Genomic DNA, 21280 nt, shown 5'->3' with positions numbered 1-21280 from the left:
ATGGGAATCACAAAATTACATGGATTGGCTATTCTAGTGACAGCAGGAATCACTGGAGCAGTCTGGTAGGTGTTTAACCTTTGATAATGATCCTCAACTAGCATATATTTCTGTTGCCCAGCCTGAGTGATATTTCTTCTAGCTATACTTTGGCAGGTACAATGTAAGCATTTGTACAAAGCTAAATTCCTAATCCCCTTTTATATTAAAAAGATAAAAATAAGCAAGTGTGGACACTTTTAATCTCTTTTGTGAAACTCTAAAAATCTGATTAATTGGGCTCTGTATGTTCCTGGAGCCCAAGTGTGCATTTTCATGTTTACATACCACAATGATATCTCTGGACTGCAGACCAACAGAAGGATCCTGGCATAGAGCTAGTGCTTTGTGGAGTGGACATACCTGTATTTATCTTGCAAAATGATTAGCCTGGGTCTCCATTGGTTTGCATGCCCCTGTAGTAGCCTACTACAGTGATGCCTTCATAGTATGTGCTCAGTGCCCTGAAGCCTGGCGTGAGATCAAGTGAGGATATTTGGAATTCAGAGTTTACTGGAATAATATTGGAGGACTGTTCCAAACGGAGGAACTAGGACAAGCTTTTCAACCATATAGTCTGTCTGAGGCAGACCATCTATCACAAGTGCTCACATTTTTGTTGATGATACAATTTGGCTCACATCAGAAGGCACCCCACATACTGGCCAGAGCAGAGCCAAAGTGATGATATATGCACCTCACTCCAAAAGGGGACTACACAGTTTCTAGCAGGAGCTGAGAAGAAGCTCTACTGTAAAGCAGACACATTTCCTTTGGCATGAATGGTCTTGGGCCTCATTAAATGCAAATTAAATTCATCCACAGATCGTCAGAGAGTTAATAGATCTGCAGGTAACACTAGGATAGACAGCTCTCTTGAAACAACTGGGCTTTGTACATCTTCATCACCAGTTTGGCCCCACAAATATGTATTCTGTTAGCTTTGTTTTACAGTTTCAGTCATAAAGGGGGTGCAGGAGGGTTGATTTACTGTTTTTACCATTGACTTATCACTTGCCTATTCTGTCCAAGATACCATCACCCTTTCTCACCAGTCAGTGATCAAGATCCCACAGCTTCCTCTGAAGAGGGCATATTGCTGTAAGGGAATGAGTTTCATTGTGCATGTCTTGCAAGATCTAACATGTGTGTCATTCTAGGCCACTAGGATAATTCTCATATGATAAGACCAATTTTTAAGAAGAAGAGTCATGTCCTAGAAATGCTTATTTCCATTTTGGGCCAGTAGTGACCAAGATGCAGACAACTGTACTGTAAATGCCTTGAGCTGCAAGAACAGACTCAGATTCCAGAGATTTAACAGGGGGACTCTAAAGAGGGTAATACAAATAAATTGATCCAGCTCCCCCAAAATCATGTAATGAAAAGACAGCTTAATCCCACCTTATTTAGACATCTAAAAGTTGGCTATTTATTTCTAAGAAAGTCATCTAAGTTTCCTCTGTAATCATTAGAAAGAAGTGGGCCCTGCCAAAGTCTATTAATCTCATACTTAGGGATTTATAGACAGTTGGTCTGTGTTGTGTTCTTACCCAAATAACACTCTGGACAACTAATCATATTTCTAGATCTGGGGTTGTTTTCATAGGATAATGTAAATAGAAATACAGGACCACTAGGATCTTTTCCTGTAAGCCAGAAGTAAATCCTTTGAAATCAGTACAGCTGCCTTTTGAATTATTTAAACTGTGTGTGTGCACGTGTGCGCATACATGCATGTATTAGGAGTAACAAGTTAAAGGAATTATACAGTTAAAATAGGTTTGAGTTGTAGCTTAATGACCTTAATTCCAAACCATTGCCTTGAGAAGTGAAACCTGGGATGTACACCACTGTGTAAGAATGTAGGACCTGCCTTATGTCCCTGATATTCTTTTCATTAACCTGAGGTACTTTTCTGTGTTTTGTTTTGTTTTTAGCATGACCAACATGAATCAGAGCTTGTGTCAGGTTTCACAGTAAGGATGTCTTACCTCTGCTCTCCCACAGCTCTGACCTATGAATATGTATGGATATCTTTCAAAACAACAGTTCTCTTCCTTTATCCATGTTGAGTAACACCTACTGCCAAAGCTGGGTCTTCTGTTCTATAAGAACAGCTAACTTACCAAATAATATAATTCCTGAGTTTTATTCTTAATACAATTTCTGATTGTCCATCATAAGAAAATGTTGAATCCTGGGTTGTCCTTTAATGGGAGGCAAAAGTATGGGTTCAGTATAGGGGACAATTCACTGCATTAACTCCTTCCTTTAGAACATATAGCATTATCCCTCTTCACTTTTTCAGGGCTTCTTTAAAGATATTCACAATACCTACACATGTTCTTGCCAGAAGAGGGCAAGATTTATCCACAAGGAGGGAATGCAACTGACACCTTTTGTGTGAAAAAATAAAGATCACATTCTTAGGGTCTGTGACACAAGTCCCATTTTTTTTCACTAATTTTGAACCTGAATAGTCTCAAGTTAAAATTATGTCTTGGTAACAAGGGAACTATGTTAGACTTAGTGGAGACCTGGGTTATATGCCATTCACACTAGACACTTGATAAAGCAAAAAGGGGTAGGAACATAGCAGATATATGTGAAGAAGTGGTGGGTAGTTGCTAGTGCTGTTAGAGCTGAAATAAGAGTGGGCATGGTGACACCAGAATGCTCAGTCCATCTGTGCTGGGTGTTCCCCTTTAGGCATGGGAGGTACTTCTCTCCCACAGTGGTTCTACTGACCATGGAAGGAGACCTGGCTCCTGTGGTATCATCAGAAAAACAGGTTTGGTTTATTTTCCTGATATACATTGACATGATGAAACCCAGGTTTACCCAATGGGTACCCTTAGACAGTTCTGATTACATGATTTGCCTTGTTAACACTTTCCCATTTCTTGACTCTCCTATTTGACAACTGTGTACCTGTATTTCTCCATCCCAGTCCCTTCTCAAACAGTTGACTTCTAGTTACTTTTCATTCAGTTGTCACAGTTCTGCTAGATCTAGACCTAAATTTGATATTTCTGATACTGTTATCTGACCTTGGACTTATATAGTATGACTGATATGGTCACCTAGGAGCTGTTGGCCTTGCAAGAATCTGGTCCCCAAAAAGTCCCCAACACCCTTTCTGCTACCTGTGAATCTTGGTAATTTCTCACAAAACTCCTCCTCAATCAACTGTGAAATCCAGCCATCCTTCACAGCACTACCTGTAGTCTGTCACATTCCCACACTCTTATTTGTAATATCCAGCATTTTCTAATGTCTTGTACAGTAGTTTTCCACATCTTGTTCAGCTAGCTTAACCTGAGTGAGGCACAGCCAGCAGCCTCGTCACTTGCCTGGAGCCCTGCCAATATGGACGACTCCGCAGATTTAGGCAATGTTTTCTGGAGTGTCTTAGAGTAGAAAGATGTGTCCACTGACATTAATTCTGCCCTGAAATTACAGACACAGTTGAAAGATCAGAGTATTTTATTAGAGAAAAAGCCAACTAAGGAGAAGAAACCCTTTCACAGAATCATAGAATAATTTAGTATGAAAGGGACCTCTCGAGTTCATCTAATCCAATCCCCTGCTCAAAGCAGGGTCAACTAGAGCAGGTTGCTCAAGGACTTGATTAGTCAAGTCTTAAAAACCTCCAAAGATGGAGCTTTCACAATCTCACTGGGCAACCCATCAAATACTGATTTGACCACTTTCATCACTTATAAAAATACATACATTTTAAATTCCTCATATGCAATTGGAATTTCCCAGGTTCCAACTTGTCTATTCCCTCTCATCCTGTTGCTGTGCACATCAGAGAAGAGCCTTGCTTCATCTTCTTTGTATCCTGCTTCCATCACGTAGTTCTAGATAGCAACAAGGTCTCCCCTTAGCCTTTTTGTCTTAAAGCTGAACAGGCCCCATTATGTCAGCCTCTCTTCCTGTTTCATGTGCTTCAAGCTTGGTGGCTTCTGCTGGACTCCCATCTGTGTGTCAATCTCTTTCTTGTCCCGGAGAGCCCCAGACAGGACACTATAGTGCCAATATATCTCCCAAGTGTCAAAGAGAGGGGAAGAATCTCTCCCATTTACTAATGGCTACACTCTTACTGATAGAGCCCATCATGAAGTTACTTTTATTTGCTCTAAGTACACATTGCTGATTCCTGTTTAACCTATTCACCAGGACCCCTTTTTAGTCAGTCAGCCCCCAGCCTGCCCTGTTGCATAGGGTTACTTACTCTAGACCAGGTTGCATTTGCCTTTGCTGAACTTCATGTGGTTCCTGTCAGCCCATTTCTCCAGCCTTTCCAGGTCCTCTGAATGGCAGCCGATAATGCCATAATCCAATTATAATTGTGAGGGAAATTTTGTGTGTTCGGTTAGTTTCTGTCAATTAACTAAAGTTTCACTAAATGTGGTTAAGTGATATTATTTATGTGTGGTATATACACGAGGAAATTTTTGCAGTAGTGTAATTTGTGTAGCCATTTTCCACATTCTGATGTATTCATCTTTTTCCAACACATATTACTATGGTTTCAGGAACTTCATTTGGATGGATTTCAGAGTGGCAAATGTTTTGTTCCATATACAAAGAGATATCTTGAGCTTTAAGGGTATTACTTTCATAAGTGAAACCCTGTTGTTCTCATACAATGTACACATTTACATCAATGGTTTGACACTTTTCCCCCTTTTGATGGGCGCACACTCTATGCTCTAAGGGATAGAGTATGGTTCCATTATGATTCAGTCCTAACACCATGGTTGAGTATATATTGCATACTGAAGCATTGCGTATAGTGAGGACAAAGGCGACAATCTTACTTTCTGCGTGATAAGTGAAGTTGACTAATTGCCACCACGACTGAAACTCCTTTTCAAATTCTGAGGCATTGTCCCAAATGAATTTACAAATTTCAGTGGATAGGGTTCCATCTTCTCTTTCTCTAATAATGGCTGCTATATAGACTGTATTCACAATTGCACTTGGATACAACTCAAGGCAAGAGAGGTGTTACCTTCGGTTGCTCTGAGAGCTTTTACAGGTAATTGATGATCATTTTCTTCAATTTGTTTGAATGAGGTAAAATGTCTGATAGGACCCATTGACTTGCTCCTAAGGCGGACAAAGATGATTTTAGCGGGCATTCCAGTTTGGTTAGGTCATTGGTAGTAGCAGTTATTTTGTTCATTAGGACTTCAGTCTCTCTGCTATTTAATACTCCTAATCCTGTTCCCAATATCCAAGTGGCATCCCATCACATACGTCAGGATTGTTTTAAAGATCATAATGCAATTACAGGTTCAGTAAGAGTGAAATTGTACCAACAATCTAAATTTGGATCTGTTATTTTATAACAATCGTTGTTGTTGTCTTTTGGTTTGGAGAAGTTGGTATAAAATGTTTTCATTTCAGTTGGCTTATGGTAAGTGGACCTATTGATTACCTGGCACCCAATTTAGATGTTAGATGTGTTGTTTGTCGTTGGTGGAGTTCATTGTTTCTGTTAAAGAGAAAGAAAGAGAATGGTCTTGGTGGGGAAGGCTGAACAGGTTACCCCTTTTAAGATATCGGATAAATCCATCTGGTACTGATTTTGTGCTCTATTCCATCATGTGCTGATAATCAATTTTCAAATGCCATCTCCCATCTGATATATGGATCAGCCAAACTGGAGAGTTATATAAGGAGTGGGTTCTGGAAATAATTTGCCATTTTTACAAATCTTTAATTACTTCAGAAATTCCAGTCTGTGCCGCAGCAGAAATTGGATACTGCGGGACATTGGTAACTTTTGATTCAGGAAATACTGGAGCTGCATGGAGCACTCGTACTGTGGCAGCTTGTTGATTTTTATTAAAGTAAAAGTTGGTAATTGACCTAGAAGTCCACAGACTACCTACCGTCTGGCAAACGCCAGGTTCAGCCATTCATGGTATCATAACCTAGAATATTTTTGTTGTGATCTTTAATTGCAAAGAGAAAAGATGTCATATGCTTTTTGCCAGGGAGCCATAAATTAAGTTTTATGGTTTGGCACACAGCACAAATTCCTGTAACTCCAGTAATTTTAACTCTTTGCCATCCAGGTCATATGCCCAGCTTGTTGGCATCTTGTGTAAGTATTGAAATTTGTGCTTCAGTATCAATCAAAAATTTTGTTAATTGTTGTTGAGGACCTACTGGAAATAAAATGTAAGGGCCATTTTTGTTTAACCATTGATAGGCTTATGCTGCTGGACAGACGTGCTTAATGGCCATCCAGGCACTACTGGTTTTTTTGGTTTATGTCCTGTAATTGATCTTTACCAAGAGACAAAGGGTTATGTCTCCCTCTAGGAGCCGGCGACAGAGGAGTTGGAGTATTTGAAGGATTGTATTTCTTAAATCCTTGAGTTAGACTCAAAATAGCACTGGTAGGCTGTCTCTGAATTGCAGGTCTAGGAATTCCTAGTGCCAATGTTTGTTTCCGTATCTCATTTCTCCACTCCTGGCTCTTTAATTGTTGATCAGAAGATTTTGGTTCTTGGGACCCTTTTTGATGTGATTATTTAATTTGCCTAACAGCACGACCTGCGTTTTTCATTTCACTGCGACTTTCATTTCATCCCATTTCTCTTTCTATTGTTTTATAGTTTCATGCATTAACATTGCCTAGGTGGGGACTTCTGTTCACACTAATTCGCATCTTCATTATCTCCAGTAGCTTGTGTTAAATTTATTAATTCATTGTGATTCAAATCTCTTTGGATTTAATCTTGCTTTGCAATGAAAAAGGGTTTGGGTGTGGCAGGGGCTCCTTTTATTAGTGGTTTAAGTACAGAAGGATCTACCGGTGCTGGCAGCTTCTAGGCACACTCCCAACATTTTACAGGTTATGCCTTTATCTTGTCCAATTTCAGTTGAACCTCTGGCACCAGTTAACTATTTCTCTACCACTTTCCAGGTATGCCAATTATTACAAGCCCAATACTCTGGGAAGATGGGATTTTGTTGCATACCATGTTTTTATAAGTGTTCGGTGATTTTGCTTGTCGTCCTGCTGACTATGAAGGATGAAGGAAGCTAGATTATAGTTAAGATTTCCCACTTCGAGTTTAAATACTCACAATGCGTCAGCATTCCTCAACAGGTGATAGTTGAGACTTGAGAAGGCTGGCTTCACCCTGGCAGAGGATTCTTGCAAAGTTTGTGCCTGAGAGGTGTCTCAGTTCAGAGGAGATGCTGGTCACAGCCCGCTGCGATCCAGGAGAGCTCAAAGGGTCTCACTTAGAATCGCTATTTATAGGGTCTGAGATAATTGACTTTTGTCAGGTACTTTTCCACTTCAGCCCAGCTCAGGTGGTGAACTGGTACTCTGAGCTGGTACTTTAACTGGTACTTTCCACCAGTTGCACAGACTCAGAACTTTCCTGGCATCTGCCTCTTTTGGGCCACGGCTCACATACAGGTGTAGCAGGTTGGCAGGAGGTGATCTATTGTCATTATTGTTCTCAAGTAATGAAGCAACAAGAACGTCACAGTTCAATTACCAGGCCGTTACCATTACCAACTGAAGCAAGAACCAGACACATTAAGGAGGTGCCTTAACGCTCTGGTCTGCTGCTCAGGTATGTGGCCCAGAAAAAGGAAGGGGGAGAGATTGCACCAAGTATTGAGAGGCTTAAGAGACGGCGGGTTGCACCACCATATCAGCCTTGCCCTTTGGCATATTGCGCACTCCCTCAAATTTGGTGTTCACAAACTCACTAACAGATTCTGAATATGGAAGCAAGAAAGAGTTTAATCTGGTAGTTTACTAGAATGAAACACTTCCATATTTCTGAACAAAATATGTGTAATTTCATTTAACTGAGCCATATTTCATCAGTTTCTTTTATTGCCTTATGAATTGCACATTTCTGATCCCCACTGCTTTTTTGACTTAGGCTTCCCCTCTTCATCACCTCTGATAATATACACAGTCATGTTACTCTCTAGAAATGCTGCTCTAAATATATTCACAGTGCCATACACTATTCTTTAAGGTGTCTAGCATGTGTGACTGAAGAAGTAAACTTTAACTCAAATAAAAAAATGTGACAAAGAGAATGCATTATTTTTGTAACTGATTTGAAATTAGAAAGGATCCTATGAGAGTGTTTTCAGCCTTCCTGCCACTCACCCTGAAAAAAAAATAAATTAATATAGCTGGACATATCTTTCTGTGTATCATAGAATGGTTTGGGTTGGAAGGGACCTTAAAGATCATCTAGTTCCAACCCTCCTACCATGGGCAGGGACACCTTCCACTAGAGGGTATGTATGTTCCACTAATATGTGTATAGGTGATTCTTTTTATTCTCTCTCTTAGCCTGTTTAATCTATTACTTTCAGTAAGTGTTTCCACTTTATAGAATCTGTTTTTCCTACTGGAAAATCTAGGAATCTAGGAAAATCTAGGAACGGTGGGTTCCCATTTGGTGACCTGCATAAACAATGAGAATGGACAGCAGTGTCATCTTCTCTGTCATGTATCCTATCTACTTGAGAGTGCAGGTATGCAGACATACACCCATGAGTAAACTACAAACTGTATTGAAAAAGTTTGCACTTATTGGACTAGCTGCTAACCATGCAGAAGTAAAATCAAATTTCCTGAAGATTTTCAGCAGGTCAGGAACAGACCTGCTGAAAATATTCTTAAAATTGATTATTTTACATTCAACCCTAATTAGACCAGCTGAATGTCTGTGGAATATTACTTAAATGTAGTTAACATTGTATATGGAGGTGAAGTAATATAATTCATATCATAGAATTTGTGATGGAGCCTATTGACACTGGATTAAGGAGGAATACTGCTGAAACACATAAGGATCTCATGGGGCTCATCCCTCCTGGCATGAAAAAGAAAATCTGAAACTGCTGCATCATGAGGTATATGTGTGTCTTTTATTTCTCTCTCATTTACAGACAAACAGACTTAAATGAAACATCTCCAATGATCCCACGGTAAGGATAAGTTCTATGACTTCATTAACATGGTACTGCATTATTCTCATGACTGTGTTTCTGGCACATACAAGTCAGGAGAGCTGAGAACATGGCTGGATGAATAAGAAAATATGCCTATTTAGTGAAGGTACTCTTCCATAAACCATTAAAAAATGCATAGATGCAGAATCTTTCATTTGTTTGCTTTCAGAAAGGAAACTGAGAAATTATCATGAATGCTGAAATGTTTTTGATTAAAGAGCTTGATTCATTTTTTCCCTTCCCTGTCACCACCCATCTCAGAAGCTAAAAAAGAAGAGTCCTTGGGTGATGCTATTTTTAGTGGTAACAGCATTCCAGATGATTTGTAAATGTCTGTGAAAGGGACATTTTAGGTCAATGGGATGAATTATTTTCTAGAATTGCTTATTGCCAATTGGCTTTAGAAAAACAGTAGGGGAGAGATGGACACACTGGAGAGAGTTCAACAAAGGGCCACAAGGATGATGAAGGGACTGAAGCATGTCTCCTATGAGGTAAGGCTGAGAGAGCTGGGACTGTTCATCCTGAAGAAGAGAAGGCTTGGGGGGTAACTTGTCAATGTATATAAATACTTGAAGGGTGGATGTAAAGAAGACAGAGCCAAGCTCTTTTCGGTGATGCCCAGTGACAGGACAAGAAACAATAAGCACAAACTGAAATGCAGGAGGTTCCCTCTGAACAACACAAAACACTTTTTTACTGTGAGAGTGATTAAACACTGGACCAAGTTATCCAGGGGAGCTGCAAAGTCTCCCTCCTTGGAGATACTCAAAAGCTGTCTGGATATGCTTCTGGGCAACTGGCTGTAGGTGTCCCTGCTTGAGCATGGAGGTTGAACCAAGTGACCTCCAGAGGCCTTTTCCAACCTCAGCCATTCTGTTATTCTGGACTCTGGTACTTATTCAACTTAATTTCAGATGTATAAATTTAAATATATATTCCACATTAATGTTTCTTTAATTAATTTTTTTCCTCACAGATTTTAAGTTTCACCACTGCAGACCTAAAAGGAGGGAGTTGATATTTTTCTCCTGGGAATTTCTGAGAAATTTTGTTCTTTGTGTTGTTATTTGTTCTGTTCTTGGCCTTCTCTAGTCATAGTCAGCAAGATCCTTCTAAACTGAAATCTTCACCTGAGACTGATAGTGTTTTTGTCAATCTACACACTTAGGCATACACCTTCCCACTATTAGCACAGGGACTGTTTTGGAGCTATTCAGATGCAAAATGATCTCATATCATCCTTTGCTGTGGTCTCAAATTATCCTTTTGCATGTAGTGATCCACAGGCCCTCTGGACTGCATGGATTACTTACAAATAGTGTCTGTGTAAATTAATTCAGAAATACATTCCTGTTACTGGGGGGACTCTGGTTATACATGAATCAGTGTATTGAAATAAAAGCCTGAGAACATCCTACAAGGTATTAGCAGGAAGGATTTGTCCTTTGGCCTCTTATGCCATTTTATGGTCTGAGTGAAAAATAGCTTCTTCACTTCAAATACAATATAACACAGCTCCCCTTTTTCCAAAATTTAGGGAACTGCCATGGTGCCTTTAGTGTAAAACACAGGCCTGTGTTTTATTACTCTTGTTAAAGGAAGCTGAATCTCTTCATCTTTAAGACTTAAGGATTTCTTCTCCTCACTCTGTATCTCCAGCCTACGGTGAAACAACACAAATATGAAAGATGCAAGCACACGTGGAATAAAGGCACAGTGGCCAAGAAGATTGACCCAGACAAAGCAGAGAGCAGTATTTTTATATAATCAGGACTCACATACATAAACAACTCAGACTGCCTGATCCTATTCCTCTTTCCTGCTCATCAGAGCTATAGTTCACACAACACAACCCTTCATTCTGTTGTTCATGTTGTTGATGCATGTGCCTGTGAGCAGCTCAAAGCCTAGTCCAGACAGTAGCTCTGTCCAGAATCAATGCCCGGACTTTGGGTCTCACTTACCCAGTCTCCAGCTCTGACCTCAAGTCTTTCCAGATTCTGGTCTCCTGCTCACAGGCTTGATCAGTTTGACGTTTGCTGACATATCCATCTGCATGCACACACTAGAGAGCAAGGTCACATGGAAAATAAATAAGCATAGAGTCCAAAAAGAAGATAGGACAGACTGCAGCGATCAAGTTCAGGGCTTAGCAAGACTAGCTAAGTGACCAACAGCCAGTTTATACAAGACTGGACCCTTTCTATTGCACCCTTTCTCTGCATTGGCTTTTCCACTAAACATAAATATTGCACATTCCCACAATTCACCTCATTCCATTAGTCACTGACTTAAGAGTTCTTTTCTTTGTTATTGTTTTAATAATCTACTGCTCATTAAGGTTTGTGTGTCTCTTTTAATTGTTTACATCCTTTGTTTCTTGTCTTTGCCTTTGATGCTGCATAGCCATTAACTAGATATATTCTCCAACCAGAATTCTTTACATCTCACATATCCTTACAGTCCCTGTTATTCTTGTTATTACTTTTATTGGATTATAGCAATAATGAATGACCATGTACATTATTCCAAGGTCATATATTTTTTCTTTTCTACAGCATATTATATCCTCAGCTGCTTCTAACAAAACCTTGATAAGTTTGGTTTTTTAAAAATCTGTAATTATTGAAAAGAAGAAGATGTATCAAGGATGATTCTTCTCAGATAACTTCAGAGATTTGTCATATAGATACTTTTTAGGTTATGTCATAAAAGATTCGTTTCTACACAACACAGACCATCACAGAGGGACAATGGAAAGCAGGGAACCCCAGTAGCCTAATAAGTGAAACAATCACAATGTGAAGGTGCCTACCAAGGCTGTAGCAGGAGGCCAATCAGCCTCATTGTCCTGGGATGAAATCTATTAAGATGAGTCAAAGGGAGAGGCTCGCTGGAGCAACTTTCAGACCGAGAGGAGTTACTGCCTACAAGCGCGTGGGATGGCAGAGAAGAATATTTTGGGTTTATGCAAGACTGAATTCAGGATGTTCAGAGGAGGAACCACAAGTGGAGAAAGGGAGGGATCAAGGTGATTTGGGGAGGAATAAGCATGGGAAAATAAAAGGATAAGGATATACAAGGGAGTGGTTGCAAGTAGAGGCATTCTGGTAAGTATACTTATGTGGCAATGCCCAGTACCTGGTCAGCACAGTCTTCTCTGTCTTCTCACCAAGCTCTACTTCTACCTGCATTCATAGATAAGAGGTTCTTCCGTGTGCATGTATTTGTATGGAGGTCTGAATACCAGCAACTGTAGTCAGACCATGGGTTGGGGACCTGTGTGTCTGCGGTGCCTGCAGTTGGAGAGATCAAAGCAAGTGAAAATTTAACTGCTAGTGACTCTAGTTAGTCTCAGGGGCCTGTGCATCTGTGGTACCAACAACTGGAATGAATGCGAATGTAAGTGTTAGCAACCGGATTGGGGAACCACAGGTTACGGAGGCCCACATGTCTGGGATGCTAGCAACTGGAGAGGCTGGAGTACATGCATATTGCGTGGGTACATATGTCAGGGTGTAATCAAAATAGGATAAGTGATTTGGAGGTAGGTATCAAAGTGGCCATAAGACTTCTTCAGATACTGGAGAGATCATATGGTCTATGATTTGGCTACCAGGATGTCCAAGCCAACTACTGGAGAGACTGTAAGGGGGTTGCCTGAGAGACCCATTTGCATGTGTGTGCCTGTGTATGAGACAACTGGAGATGAGAACTACAAGTCAGCTACTGAGTACACTGAGTATCTAGGGCCAGTTAGTAGAGGGATCTACCATGAATGTGTCGGTGCATGTGTGAGCATGGGGGATCAATACTGCTCAAGTGTCAGTGCCAGTGAGCACGTGGGCTTGGAAGGTAACTGGGAGGATGGGGATTCAGGGCCAATTACTGGATAAATTCTGCAAGGCCAGCTGCTGGACGGATCCATGTGCATATATATGTGTGTGTAGTATATGTGTTTATATATATTTTTTTAATAAAGGGCATTCATTCTCAGTACATGAAAAAGGGGATAGGACGACACGGTGGGTGCTGTTTGCATTTGTGTAAAAGTGTTGTGTTTTCTGTCTGCGTTATCTGTGTGGCCAGACATATATATGTGTATGTTGTACATGTGTGCCTGTGTCCGTGTTTATTGGGAATATATTCTCAGCCTCGCTACTGGTTCTACCAGGGGACATTGAGCTGCAGCAGCCTTGCCTCTACTGGCCCACCAGATTCAGCAGCTCTCCTAACGATATCTACCTTTAACTAATGAATTTATATTCAGTAAGTATAAATAGGCAATTCTTAGGTGTACTTCATCCAAATATTTAAAATAATTTGGAGGACTTTCCCCAGAAGTTCCTGTTTCTTGCCACTGACTATTAATGTGGCCTAGATTGCTCATATACAGATGTCTGCACTGAGCAAATTAGAAATTATCAGGAGGTCTCCCATGCAGTGCGAGGATTGTAGATGTCCACATCTAGTCCCTTAGTCTCCCCCATTACAGTAAATTGGGAATCATAAATATGTGTGTGGTATAAACGCATTCTATGTATTTGTATTAATATTGATTATACCACAGAAGTGCTTGTTTCTCTTCACTTAAAATAATGGATGCCTGCGGACTTCTTCAGATGTGTGCATCTAAAATATAGACATCTACTTTTGGGTAGAAAAATGCCTTAGGAATATATTGGTTCAATTTTATGAAATCTGAATAATCATACAGATAAATTTAATCAGTGTAGGGGCTAAGGGGCCCGATAGTCAGTGGCACTTCCAAAAGGTGATCCAAAGCATCTCAGCAGTAAATAACATTGTGCTGATTTTGGTTTTCTCTGTACTTTCAAATTAACTCAGGGCTCAAGCCCATACTTTTGTCTAAATCCCCTGATTATGTATGTTGTTTACATGATTGCTTGCACTCTGGATATATGCTAGACCCATACTTGTGTCTAAGTCCCCTGATTGTGTGTGTTGTTCGCACTGCTGCTTGCACTCTGGATACATGCTGGACTGAGTACACTCTCTGGATGTTAAAATTGGATGAAAGAATTAAATGTTATGTGAACACAAATGGTTCGGCTCACACGGCTCTGTGAAGCTGCACTAGCAGTCAGGTACAGCTATATACACTCAGGTGTAGTTATAACTTTCCTGTCAACTAAGGCTGAATTGGGAACACAGGTTCTCAACTTTCTCCAGTTCTTTTGCAGTTAGATACTTTGTAGAGGAGCAAGTATTTTAGAGGCATCTGACTTATTTTAGGTGTCTACTCCAGGATAAGATGACTTATATCTCAGATTTCACCAACAGTACTTTCTTGATCCCTAGTGATTTCAGAGAGACTCTGGGATAACTAACCTAAAGGTTAAGACATCTCTACTGAAGAAGTATGTGTTTGTCTCCATGAATTCTATAGGCCATCTAAAGACTACTTTCATTCTCAAACTCCTTGCAGGAGGCGGGATGTACTGGTGTTGACACCCTGGTTGGCTCCAATTGTTTGGGAAGGCACATTCAATACAGACATCCTGAATGCCCAATATATGCAGAAGAACCTGGTCACTGGAGTGGTCAGGTTTGCTGTTAAAAAGTATTGGTTTGTCATTTATTTGTTGTCAAATACTTAAACCTCTCACCTGCCAGCTATGTTGCAATACTGCTGGTGGAGCAGGAATGAGAAAGGTTCCAAAGACAGAATATTAGCAGCTTTAGACTGGGTGAAATGTAACATGTGAGTCTCAACTTCCCAAGTTAGGCAACTGGCTGTGAAAAAGCAGGAGATACTGCCTTGCAAAGGGCAAAAAATATCCTTGGAAATATAACTAGTATTTTGATCCTTTGAGAAGAAAATTCCAGCTCCTGCTGTTTCTAACAAGCAGCTTTGCCTCTAACCTGGGGTAAAAAAACAACAATTTTGCAAAGCTGAGATTTTTAATGGGTTTCTCTTAGAGTTTAGTGTTAAAATATTAGCTCCAGTAAAATTATTAACCATGCTGTTATAGCTTATAAGTTCGGAGGGAGATTCCTCTTTGAGTTTCTGAATAAGTAAAGAACTATACTCCCTCTATCTCCACTAAGCATCCTAGATTTAAATAGAGACTTCAGGTATCTCAAGGCAGTCAAAATTATTTCATTGATGATTTTCATCCTCTCTAAAACACTAAGTTCAAAAGTTACACTGCAGAAAGAGTGCCAGGGAGCCGGGCAGTATGTAAGAGTGAAGGATGAGGAGATTTGTACTATGCAGTGATACTAAGGAGCAGCATAGGGTAGAAGGTATGTGTTCTGTACAGTGAGCGTGAAAGACCAATGGAATAGAGAAGAGTGAAAACTGAAAAATTATATAATGTGCAGCAGCATAAGGAGGAGTTGAAGGGGTAGCAGCTATATTAAATGAAGAGCACTGACATAAGAAGGGAGCAATGGATAGAAAAGAAGAAACAAAACGAACTTGAAAAGCTGCTATTCTTCAGCAGGAGGAACCCCTCTCCACTCTTTTCCCTTCCTTGTCTCTCAGATATGTCCAGTTCATAGAAGGGTTCGTGAGCTCTGCCAACAAGTACTTCTTTGCTGGGCACCAGGTGAACTTCTACTTATTCACAGACAATCCTGAGCATATCTGTCACCTTCAGATGGCCCCTGAGAATCACATCTTTGTCATCCCTGTCCAGAACCACTCACGGTGGCAGGATTTCTCCATGAGCTGTATGAATATCATCAGCAGATATATCCACAGCCAATTCCAGTATGAGGTCGACTATCTCTATTCCATAGACATTGATGTCCAGCTATTCGAACACATTGATGTGGAGATCATTGATATACTGGTGGGGACCATTAGCTCCTGGCAGTACACCACAAGTCGTGAGAGCAGATCATATGAGACACGCACTGAGGCACAAGCTGCTATCCCTAAGGGAGAAGGAGACTTCTATTATACAGTAAGCTTCTTTGGGGAAGTGTGGCTGAGGTCTACAAACTGACCAAAGTCTGTTTTAAAAGGATCATGAAGGACAGAGAAAATGGCATTGAAGCTAGGTGGCATGATGAGAGCCACCTCAACAGCATCTCTTGTATCACAAGCCCACACGCCTGCCTTCCCCAGAGTACTATTGGGATGAAGAGCTGAGTCAGCCCCGCATCATCCTGGTGAAGAGGATGTGCTCTGTTCGCAAGGACAGCAACAAGTAAGCTTCTAAAACAAAGAAAGCAAGAAAGATGACAGGTCATCAGTGTCAAGACAGTAAAAGAGATTTGGAGGTTATGAAGTCATTAATTTACCTGTGTGTCTCTTTCTGCATTTCTGATGATAATAGAAAAGGCCAAAATATGCTGTTTATTGAAATTTTTCTCTATTAACCTAATTTTTATTGCAGAGTACAGGAGATGATAAGAAAGCAATGATCTGTATATCTATTTCTCTTTTCACTCACCTTTGCTCTGTAGTCATGATACTAGTCTCGAGTGCTCACAACTCCTGGGAGTCCAGGATCAATCTCCATGTGGGCCATGCTGTCCCATCATGTGTTCTTGCCTCTAGATTTTATAATAATTTAGAACCATTATCCAAGCACTTCTTCCTTTTCTTCTTCCTTATCCTCTAATATATTCAACATTATTGTTTTAGCCTTTGCTTGAGTTATGCATTTTTCCAGCCTCTCACACACCAATTGCCACAACATAAGGTCAATTGTACCCAGTCATACACCACCAGCAAAGTTAATAATCCCAACAAAATGTATTTCAATGCTGTCTTAATCAGTTTATCTTAAGAGGTCTGGATGTTTTGAGATGACAGGAAGAAAAAATAAATCCTGGTATATAAGTGCCAGTCCAATTAACAGGTCTCTTAATGGACCTTAGAGACACATATCCATCATAAACTTTCATTCTGTATAGTCTTATCATATGACAATTCTTACAGATTAGTATATGACCAGCAATAATATAAACCCAAATACAAAATCCCAGAGGAAACAAAGCTACAATTTCTAAAATCAATCAACAGGTTCAGATTATAACAAAAAGGTCATCAAAGTCTATTTATGGGGTTGTAGGCTGTACGTCTGTTAAGTTTTGATCAAAGAAAGTTTATCCAGATCATCCAACCCTGCTGTGACAGGTGATACACGCTGTATTGTGTCTAAAGGTGGTGTGATGCTTCTACACTGCAAAGCACAGATCCAGCTGAGCAGCCCTTGTGCATTACTGCAGTATTAGTAATTACCAGTACCCGATAGGGTCCTCTCCAGCACAGCTGAAGAGCTAGTTTTCACTGGTATACCTTGATGTATTTTGTTGAAAAAGTGTCCTAACAATATGAAGATTTAAGAATTTTAACTACTTTGCTAGTAAGCTTCAACCATTTACACCTTAATTTCTGAAAAAATGAAAAACTCTTCTGGATCATTCAAGCTATAAAACTATTTGATTATATAAAAATGGTCATGAATTTAGAAATCCTAAATGTATGTGGACTATTAAAAGAAAATTAAATCATATTTAAAGTTGTTCAATTTTCCTTTTTCAGTGTTAGTTGTATTCTTCAGATATACCAAGATTTCAATGATGTAGTCATTAGCTCAGTGACTTCATTAAAGCTTTCTATTGCTCTCATTCCATTAAAAAAAAAATAAATTGAGAATAGACAAATAACTGAAAAAATGTGCACAAGAAAAATTTGGGGGAAACCAGTCCTGTCACATAGCTGCAATCATCCCCCCCTTTTCTGCTGTGGGCCACTGAATGGGCCACACAATCAAGAGCAAGTATATCTGTTATTCTTCTTGCTGGACTCCTGTCACAAATGAGTGATTTAGACTGCTTAAAGAACCACTATCAAAGGTATCATCAAAAGTAGTTTTATTTAAATATGTTATAAAAGTGTAACCTAACAAAGTTCGATGGCAAGGTTCACTGTTACTGCACAAAACTACTGAGATAGAATCAAAGCCACCAAGACACAAATTATAGTTACCATAATACAAGGCTATGTGTTTTACTGATCGCTTACCGAAGATCTGCTGTTTGTGAAAGGTCTCTCTGGCTTCAGGAACAACCTTGAGAGGTGTCCCATCTCAAGGGGAGAGCACTGCCATGCAGTCAACTGTTTGCAGAGAGAGTTCAAAGAAGGCTCACTTAGGCTGTCATATTTATGGAATAAAGTGGTTGGCTTGCAGTCAAATTACATGTGGTAAAGGTATGCATAAGACTTCTTGTACCCACGACTTACTTTTTTCTTGGTAAACAACTCGTGGAAAAGTAACTAGCTATTTATGTGTTAATCTCATCATCCAATCTCATATGCATCATGCTCACTGTGTCACTCTGTTCCTTTGTGGGCTTTTAGAGAACAGCCTGGAACTAGAGGAGTTCTTGGTCCAGTTACAGCTTAGGCCTTTACCTCCATTGGAGCCTGTACCAAAGTACTGCTAGTTTGGTTAAAGAGTTGAGTGCATTCATCACAACTCCCAAAGCCATTTTTCTTGCAATTATCAGGGAGCTGTAAATCACTCCAGACAGGTTCACTGCAGGGTATTTCTTGCCTCTTGTGTAGTTCTAGTATAATTAATGTTAAGTGATCAATTGTCTGAAACTGGGGTGGGAGAGAAGTTTTTCAAGCAATAGGAGAGTCTACCTATCTCTCCTTTACTATCTTCTCAGAAATATCTCCCAGGGAGAAGTGCCTGGGCACACCACAGGAACTTAAGCAACTCCCCCTCAGTTTTATGGGCTTAGGACGTGTCTCACTTTCAGTTGATGGACCCCGCCTTCTTCCCCCTTAGATACCTAGTCTCAATCAATGGTGGTTGAGTATTTAATTTAGACCACATTCATTATGAACTGAAACATTTAAAATAAAGTTCCAACTGCTGTGGTGAACAAGCTTGGCTCTCTGTCAGGGGGGAGAGTCTGAATGTGATCTCAGTCCTTTCCCCCCACATTGACCGCCTTTCACCATCAAGTACAAGAGTGTAAGTCTCTCTTGTACTGGGGAGTCCAGCACTGGATGCAGGACTCCAGGTGTGACCTCACCAGTAGTGAATAGAGGGGAAGGATCACCACCCTTGACCTGCTACCAATACTCTTCCTAATGCAGCCCAGGATACTGTTAGCCTTCTATTGGGCAATGGCACATTGCTGGTTCTTGAATCAAGTAACACCTGACACAAGGAATATTGAATTACTCCATCCTTTAGTCCATCCTCAAGAAGGAGCATGGTGTCACCAGTGGGAGGGTTTCTTCCTCCTTTGTTTGTGTACACTCAGGGTTATTTTACATTTCAAATAACCTTTTTGCTAGCACTTATTTCTATTTGGCTCATAAATTTAGTTATGTGATTACTTCAGTCTGCTAGTCCTTCTCCAGTGATAGTTTTATATCTTTTGAACTGAAAACATGCAAATGTACAAAGCTAAGAAAAAAATAAGTAAAAAAAAAATATAAAAATATGGTCATTAGTAGACAGATGATTTGCTATAAAAAACGCACAGAACCTCTGGCTGGTCATAAATACAAGATCATTAAGTATTTCTGCTGTTACAGCAGGGACAACTCTGATCCAAAAGCAAGTTGCAGGCAGAACCAGTTTCTTAAATGACTTCGGATGTAAAACTGAAAGTAAAGCGAAATAAGTTCAGATCCAGACAAGACCTGAGAAATTCTGACTCATGATACATATTATTTTTGTATGCCTGAGGCCATTACTGGCATTGGCAGCTCCAAATTGGCTGGGCTGCAATAGCAGGAGTTAGTCACTTTGTTTACATGTCTCCACCCAAGGCAATCTATAAAATATTCTGTGAGGGCTGAGTGAAATTAATGTGTGAGTATAACTGAAGCACTGTGTGTATCTAAGTGAAGATGGGTGGACCAGAGCTGGACATAAACATACATGGACAACAGGAAGTCAGTAGGTTAATGTGTATCTTGAATTTTCTGCATCTTTTAGGGCTTAATCTGTCCACTGGAGGATTAATTGCTAGCCATGACAGAGGAGGAACATATGGCTATTAAGATAAAAAGAAACTGCAGCAATGTTTTACAACTGATCCATCAGTTTGGCACTGTGGATCAGTCAAATTTCCCAATTAAGACAGAGTATGGAACATCATGGCTGAAATAGATCCGGGCAAAGCCTGAAGGTTAAGACCAGATTAGGATAGTGACTTAATTTATTCTAGGCTGGTTAGGCTTGAAGGATCAAATTGAAATTGAGAGTTAACACTGATATATGAAAGTAGAACAGCACAGTGTCAAAAATAGGCTTGTCAAGGGAAGTAGTTTAACAAAGGTGGAAAGGAAACACGGAATTAGGGAGAACTCAGTTGTCTGTCTATGGAAGTATTGTCTTTCACTGCTTATTGGGTCACTTTAAAACTCAACCATTTTCATGATCATTTTCAAACCCAGCTGAAGGGTGAAATCTCAGAGGGGTCACAATTCCCTAGATCATTCTGAGTTATGGGAAACTTTGCTGCAGAATTAGAAAACACTCTCTGATCTTTCTCCCAAGGCTGTAGGTCTTGAGGCTAGTCCATCAGCCCTCCCTACAGTGTCTCACTTTATTTGTTCCAGGATGCCAGTTGTACAAGTTTTGAGGGAACGAGGGAAAGAGGTCTGTGGAAAGAAGTCCCATATGCTCTGCCCCGGGAATAAGCCTCTTGCTGAATGACAATCCATCCTCTGCACTCAGCTGAATAACAAAAGTCAGAACATGAGATAGCACAGCTAGATCTGACCCATATACTTAGGACACATGAATAGGCCAGACTATGCAGAAGGTTTAGGTGGATGGGGCAGTGTCTCTCAAAGGTCCGTTTGTCTGGGTTTTCCTAATATCTGTTATGGTGGTGTTGCTCTTTGCTCTGTAAGTCTGGTTTGGTAATCCCAGTCTTCTAACGCTGTTACCCATTTTATTGCAACTGTGTTCCTTGAGAGTGATTTCCCAGATTTGAAAACAGAGCAAGAAAATAACACCATTCTCAAACCTGGTTTGCTCAAGGGGTGGGCAGTAAAAGGTTACTGAAGACAGGCCAGACAAGACAAATCTGTGTGACGCTGACAGCTTCCTGACAAAGATTAGTGGGGATGTGAGTCTGAAGCATTCTGGTGAATCAAGTTAGTATAGTTAGGCCAAAGTAATCAAATCATTTAAGGTGAACAGAACAGGCCACAGATTGAGATATAAGAGTCAGAGACACTCAGTCTCAGTAT

At 40.2% G+C, this 21280-nt stretch overlaps 1 pseudogene; it reads left to right on the top strand.

The window, feature by feature from the left end:
• On the top strand, window positions 1-16254 carry LOC104633466 (histo-blood group ABO system transferase 1-like; annotated as a pseudogene).
• The last annotated feature ends 5026 nt before the right edge of the window (window positions 16255-21280 follow it).

The sequence above is a fragment of the Balearica regulorum genome, chromosome 24 (genome assembly GCF_011004875.1).
Source record: "Balearica regulorum gibbericeps isolate bBalReg1 chromosome 24, bBalReg1.pri, whole genome shotgun sequence".
Classification (NCBI taxonomy): domain Eukaryota; kingdom Metazoa; phylum Chordata; class Aves; order Gruiformes; family Gruidae; genus Balearica; species Balearica regulorum.
Note: the sequence above shows the minus strand (reverse complement) of the source record. Positions and strands in the feature narration are given on the sequence as shown.